The sequence below is a fragment of the Saccopteryx leptura genome, chromosome 3 (genome assembly GCF_036850995.1).
Source record: "Saccopteryx leptura isolate mSacLep1 chromosome 3, mSacLep1_pri_phased_curated, whole genome shotgun sequence".
NCBI lineage: Eukaryota > Metazoa > Chordata > Mammalia > Chiroptera > Emballonuridae > Saccopteryx > Saccopteryx leptura.
Window position 1 is genome coordinate 82,398,878 of NC_089505.1, and position 7,203 is coordinate 82,406,080.

The following is a 7,203-nucleotide window of genomic DNA, read 5'->3' on the forward strand; positions in this document are numbered from 1 at the left end:
TGGCCGGTTGGCTCAGCGGTAGAGCATCGGCCTGGCGTGCGGGGGACACGGGTTCTATTCCTGGCCAGGGCACATAGGAGAAGCGCCCATTTGCTTCTCCACCCCCCCCCTCCTTCCTCTCTGTCTCTCTCTTCCCCTCTCGCAGCCAAGGCTCCATTGGAGCAAAGATGGCCCAGGCGCTGGGGATGGCTCCTTGGCCTCTGCCCCAGGTGCTAGAGTGGCTCTGGTCTCGGCAGAGCGTCGCCCCAGAGGGGCAGAGCATCGCCCCCTGGTGGGCAGAGCCTCGCCCCTGGTGCGTGTGCCGGGTGGATCCCGGTCGGGCGCATGCGGGAGTCTGTCTGTCTCTCCCCGTTTCCAGCTTCAGAAAAATACAAAAAAAAAAAAAATACAAAAAATAAAATAAACTTCTGAGTTGTTTTCGTCCATGAAAACTTGAGGAAAATATAATGAGCTGAAAAATATATAGGTAGCTATAAGCAGAAAAATTTAGAAAAGTGGTCGGAAAGCCATGGCAACATGTTTCATTGCTCAACATTTACTAATTACCTTCTTCAGAGGATCACCTAGGTTTATGTTATACATCAGTGAATAAAGAAATGTGTTCAGCCTAGACTGTGGTGGTGCAGTGGCTAGACACTGACCTGAAACACTGAGTTTGCAGGTTCAAAACCCTGGCCTTCCCTTGTCAAGGCCTATACAACAAGCAAGCAATGAACCACTAAAGAGAAGCAACTATGAACTGATAACTTCTTGCTACCCCATTTCTCCTCTCTCTGTAAAATTAATAAAATCTTTTAAAATATAAGGAACCACAAATATATATAACCATAAATATATATAGCAACCATAAATGTATATTTACATATAGCATAAATCTATATATATAGCAAAGATAATATATATATATAAATCACACACTCATGTATGTGTGTATATATGATCATATATACCATAAAAATATATATCTATGGACCAAAACCCATAAATATATATTATATATATATATCAAAGAAATGTGTTTGCTAGCAGGCTCATTCAAAGTCAGATGAGCCCAAGCCCAAGCTGGCAACCTCGGTGTTTTGAACCTGGATTCTCAGCATCCTAATATGATGCTCTATTCACTGTGCCACTGCTTGGTCAGGCCACTCAGATCAATTTATGAGTCAGTCTGGAGTTCTTCATAAGATCTACAATTTTTTTTTAATTGTGCCGATTTCATTTTGCTGTGATGAAGATGGTTGACGACACTGGCTCTCCTTCCAGCCATTAAGAAGTTAAAGCCAGCCCTGGCCGGTTGGCTCAGTGGTAGAGCATCGGCCTGGCATGCAGGAGTCCCGGGTTCAATTCCCCGCCAGGGCACATAGGAGAAGTACCCATCTGCTTCTCCACCCCTCCCCCCTCTCCTTCCTCTCTGTCTCTCTCTTCCCCTCCCGCAGCCGAGGCTCCATTGGAGCAAAAGATGGCCCAGGCGCTGGGGATGGCTTCTTGGCCTCTGCCCCAGGCGCTAGAGTGGCTCTGGTCGCGACAGAGCGACGCCCCAGATGGGCAGAGCATCGCCCCCTGGTGGGCGTGCCGGGTGGATCCCGGTCGGGCGCATGCGGGAGTCTATCTGACTGCCTCCCGTTTCCAGCTTCAGAAAAATACAAAAAAAAAAAAAAAGTTAAAGCCAGCCTGACCAGGTGGTGGCACAGTGGATAGAGCATCGGACTGGGATGTGGAAGACCCAGGTTTGAGACCCCGACGTCGCCAGCTTGAGTGTGGGGTCATCTGGTTTGAGCAAAAATTCACCAGCTTGGACCCAAGGTTGCTGGCTCAAGCAAGGGGTTACTTGGTCTGCTGAAGGCCTGTGGTCAAGGCACATATGAGAAAGAAATCAATGAATAACTAAGGTGTCGCAATGCGCAATGAAAATCTAATGATCGATGCTTCTTAGCTCTCCATTCCTGTCTGTCTGTCCCTGTCTATCCCTCACTCTGACTCTCTCTGTCTCTGTAAAAAAAAAAAAAAGAAGTTAAAGCCAAAACTCAGTGGCTGAGTAATATGGTTCTCTTTGAAGATCTGGGAAACTACCAATTGATATATATATGAATTTACCAGAACTTCCACTGCCCTTTTGTTATTCCACCTGGCTGCCTGACCTCACCCTCACTTACTGGATAATCGCACCTAGGAGAAGAGTTCCAGGAAGCCAAAACCGTAAAGGGGAACATACCGGAACTTCTGACTCAGTACCCCCTCAGGCTCTCCCAAACCCTATAAAATTTGCCCCTAGTCTGTAACCGGTGCCCTTCTCCCCAGAGAAGTGCCCAGCAGGGTTCCTTTCTTCCTTTCAATAAAGCCTGTTACTTTGGTCTTTTCGGACTCCCATAGATTACAACACCAATGAACTGGAAAACCAGTTACTCCTATCATTCAGGTATTCTTATTGTCCATGTTTATATCACCATGTTTATTTAATGATCCAAAAATGTAATATTTTTTTGTATTCCCTATACAGCGTGAATACAGAAAAATAAAAAAGGCACCAGGTTATATTCTTGGACAGTATCTGAAAACTGCCTCCTTTCTCCCTTGCTGTTTCTACCTCACCCCTGTCAGAAAAATTTGGATTGGTGTCGAATCTCTAGAGCTCTTTTTATTTCTTTTTTTTTTTAAGAGATTGGAGTAACCTGTGGTGGTGCAGTGGATAAAGTGTTGACCTGGAATGCTGAGGTTGCCAGTTCAAATCCCTGAGTTTGCCTGGTGAAGGCACATATGCGAGTGTATGCTTCCTGCTTCTCTCTACTTTACCTCCCCTCTCTGTCTCTCTTTCTCTCTCTCTCTCCTCAGTAAAATAAATAAATAAAAATTAAAAAGAAAAAGATTGGAGAGAGAGAAAGGCGGAGCAGGGAAAGGAGGGAGTAGTATCAACTCCTAGTTGCCTCTCAGTCGGTGCCTTGACCAAGCAAGACCAGAGTTTTGAGCCTGACCTGTGGTGGCGCAGAGGAATAAAGCGTCCAACTGGAACACTGAGGTTGCCGGTTCGAAACCCTGGGCTTGCCTGGTCAAGGCACATGTGGGAGTTGATGCTTCCTGACCCTCCCTCTTCCCTTCTCTCTCTCTCTCTCTCTCTCTCTCTCTCTCTCTCTCTCTCTCCTGAAAATTGAATACTTAAAAAAAAAAAAAAAATAAAACTGTTCTTAAGACCAGAGTTTTGAACCGGTGACCTTAGCATTCCAGGTGAACTTTGAAAGCTCTTCTAAGTGTTACTGATTTTGCATTTCAGCACAGGGATCAGACCTGAGCAAGCCCTGTGAGCTGTCTGGGACTTTAGAACTTTTTTTTTTTTTTTTGTACTTTTCTGAAGCTGGAAACGGGGAGAGACAGTCAGACAGACTCCCGCATGCGCCCGACCGGGATCCACCCGGCACGCCCACCAGGGGGCGACGCTCTGCCCACCAGGGGGAGATGCTCTGCCCCTCCCGGGCGTCACTCTGTCGCGACCAGAGCCACTCTAGCGCCTGGGGCAGAGGCCAAGGAGCCATCCCCAGCACCCGGGCCATCTTTGCTCCAATGAAGCCTTGGCTGTGGGAGGGGAAGAGAGAGACAGAGAGGAAGGAGAGGGGGAGGGGTGGAGAAGCAGATGGGCGCCTCTCCTGTGTGCCCTGGCTGGGAATCGAACCCGGACTTCTGCACGCCAGGCCGACGCTCTACCACCGAGCCAACCGGCCAGGGCCTGTTTTTTTTTTTTTTTTTAGCAAGAGATAGAGTCAGTGAGACAGAGAGAGGGAGAGATAGGGATAGACAGACAGAAAGGGAGAGAGATGAGAAGCACCTGTCTCCATTGCATCACCTTAGTTGTTCATTGATTGCTTTCTTGAATGTCTCTTGACCAGGAGGGTCCAGCAGATCAAGTGACCCCTTGCTCAATCCAGTGACGTTTGGCTTAAAGCCAGTAACCTGCAGTCATGTCTATGATCCCACACTCAAAGTGGCAACCCCCATACTCAAGCTGGGGAGACCACACTGAAGCCAGTGACCTCAGCGTTTTGAACCTGAGTCTTCAGCATCCCTGGCTGAACCTCTATCCATTGTGATACTGCCTGGTAAAGATATGCCGTCATTTCTTGATTGTTACAGGTACCCTAACCAAGGATCAGATCTGCAACTTTGGCCCAGGCCGTTTGGCTAAGTGGTAGAGTGTTGGCCTGACATGTCAATGTCCTGGGTTTGATTCCTGGCCAGGGCATACAGAAAAAGTGCCCATCTGCTTCTCCACTCCTTCTTTTCTTGCTTCTCTCTCTCTCTCTCTCTCTCTCTCTCTCTCCTAACCTCCTGCAGCTGTGGCTCAATTGGAGCAAGTTGGCCCCAGGCACTGAGGATGGCTCCATGGCTGCTGCCTCAGGTGCTAAAAAATGGCTCCGGTCTCAACAGAGCAAGGGCCCCAGATGGGCAGAGCATTGCCCCCTGGAGGGCTTGCCCGGTGGATCCTGGTTGGGGCACATGCGAGAGTCTGTCTCTGCGTCCCCTCCTCTCACTAAAAAAAGAAAAATGACTACAACTTTGATGTATCCGGATGACATTAATAACTCAGCTTCCCAGCCAAGGCTGATTTATAGTGTTAAAAACAAAATTCTTCAGCGGTAGAGCGTCGGCCTGGTGTGCAAGAGTTCCAGGTTCGATTCCCGGCCAGGGCACACAGGAGAAGCACCCATCTGCTTCTCTACCCCTCCCCCTCTCCTTCCTCTCTGTCTCTCTCTTCCCCTCCTGCAGCTGAGGCTCCATTGGAGCAAAGATGGCCCGGGCGCTGGGGATGGCTCCTTGGCCTCTGCCTCAGGCACTAGAATGGCTCTGGATGCAACAGAGTGACGCCCCAGAGGGGCAGAACATTGCTCCCTGGTGGGCATGCCGGGTGGATCCCGGTCGGGCGCATGCGGGAGTCTGTCTGACTGCCTCCCCGTTTCCAGCTTCGGAAAAATGAAAAAAATATATAAATAAATAAATTTAAAAAAATTCAGCCTGACCAGGTGGTGGCGTATTGGATAGAGCGCCGGATTGGGATGCGGAGAACTCAGGTTCGAGACCCCAAGGTCGCCAGCTTGAGCACGGGCTCATCTGGTTTGAGCAAGGCTCACCAGCTTGAGTCCAAGGTCACTGGCTCGAGCAAGGGGTCACTTGGTCTGCAGTACCCCCCTGGTCAAGGCACATATGAGAAATCAATCAATGAACTAAGGAGCCACAATGAAGAATTGATGTTTCTCATCTCTCTCCCTTCCTGTCTGTCCTTCTCTCTGACTCTCTCTGTCTCTGCCACACACACACACACACACACACACACACACACACACACACAAATAAATAAATATTCAACTGAATAAATTTAAAGATTTAACTGGCTTTAAGTAATTCATGAATTGGGCAGCATTGCATCTAGATACTTGCAGGGTGCTGAGAGTTGTAAAAAAATGTAAAATTCTTTTTAAATTTTGGAAAGGGGTGGGATTATTTTAGGCAAAGTCACCTTCCCTTAAGTTGGAGGTCTTATCTGAAGGGTCCTATAGGAAGCACAGTGTGGCCAGGAGACTATTAGCTAAAGAAAAGACAAGATATTTTTGAGCCAGGACACCTTGTTTTCAGTAGAAAAGGCCTAGAAGGGTTCTCATGATTCAGATTGCCTCTTCTTAGGGAATGAAGAGTTTTCATGAGACATATCACTTTACTGGTATTTGACCAGAAATGGTCACACAGATTGATTATATTTCTGGCCTGGCCTGTGGTGGTCCAGTGGATAAAAGCATCAAGCTGGAAGGCTGAGGTCACCGGTTCAAATCCCTGAGCCTGCCTGAGCAAGGCACATGAGAGAAGCAACTACATGTTGATACTTCCCACTCCTACCCCTTTCCTGCCTTTCTCTCTCTACTCTAAAATCAATAAATACAATCTTTAAAAAACTAGATTATGTTTCTGGGAGAAGTCAAAACTGCAATTATATTAGGTGTTAAACTAGGTTTGGTATCATGCACTTTCAGTACGATTGATCCTATTTTGGGGCCTGTGGTTTTCTGATCAACAATAGCCTGTTCTGGCCTGACCTGTGGTAATGCAGTGGATAAATCATGACCTGGAATGCTGAGGTCACCGGTTCAAAACCCTGGGCTTGCCTGGTCAAGGCACTATGAGAGTTGATGCTTCCTGCTCCTCCCCCTTGTTCTATCTCTTTCTTCTTTCTCTCTCCTCTCTATTTCTCTAATAAAAATGAATTTTAAAAACTCTTTAAAAATTATTAAAAAAACAATAACCTGTTTTGAACCACAGGTAACCCCCCTGGGTTTGCAACTGGCCTCTGAAGTGGGGGTTGCAGTCTTGTGGGACTCAGCCCTCACTCTATCTTCAGGTAGTTTAAGAATTGAGTTTTTTGCTTGACCTGTGATGGGGCAGTGGATAAAGCATCAACCTGGAACGTTGAGGTCGCTGGTTCAAAACCCTGGGCTTGCCTGGTCAAGGCACATACGAGAGTTAATGCTTCTAGCTCCTTCTCCTACCCTTCTCTCGACCTCTATCCCCCACTCTCTAAAATGAATAAATAAAATTAAAAAAATAAAAGCATTGAGTTTTTGCTGCAACTAGCAAGGCCCTTCCCTAGAGGTAGGAGCATCACTTCTTTTTTTTTTTTTTAATGGTATCATAGTCCAAAGACCTTTTCTTTTTTATTTATTTATTCATTTTGAGAGAGAGAGAGAAAGAGAGAGAGAAAGAAAGAAAGGGGAAGAGCTGGAAGCATCAACTCCCATATGTGTCCCGACCAGGCAAACCCAGGGTTTCCAATTGGTGACCTTAGCAAGCCAGGTTGAGGCTTTTATCTACTGTGCCACCACAGGTCAGACAGAAGCATCACTTCTTTACAGCAGTGGTCCCCAACCGTTTTTGGGCCACAGACCAGTTTAATGTCAGAAAATATTTTCATGGACCGGCCTTTAGGGTGGGACAGATAAATGCACAAAATAAAATTATGCGACCGGCGTAAAAACTGTGGTATTTTTAATTTTTTTTTGTGTGTGTACTTTTCTGAAGCTGGAAACGCGGAGGCAGTCAGACAGACTCCCGCATGCGCCCCACTGGGATCCACCCTGCACGCCCACCAGGGGCGATGCTCTGCCCATCCGGGGCGTCGCTCTGTCGCGACCAGAGCCACTCTAGCGCCTGGGGCAGAGGCTAAGGAGCCAT

The 7,203-nt window shown here is 47.4% G+C and overlaps 1 protein-coding gene across 1 annotated transcript in view; it reads left to right on the forward strand.

Annotated features, from left to right (window-relative positions):
* Positions 1-7,203, forward strand: part of LOC136399481 (zinc finger protein 211-like) — a 67,722-nt gene that overhangs the window by 8,983 nt on the left and 51,536 nt on the right. The gene's annotated exons all lie outside the window — the stretch shown is intronic.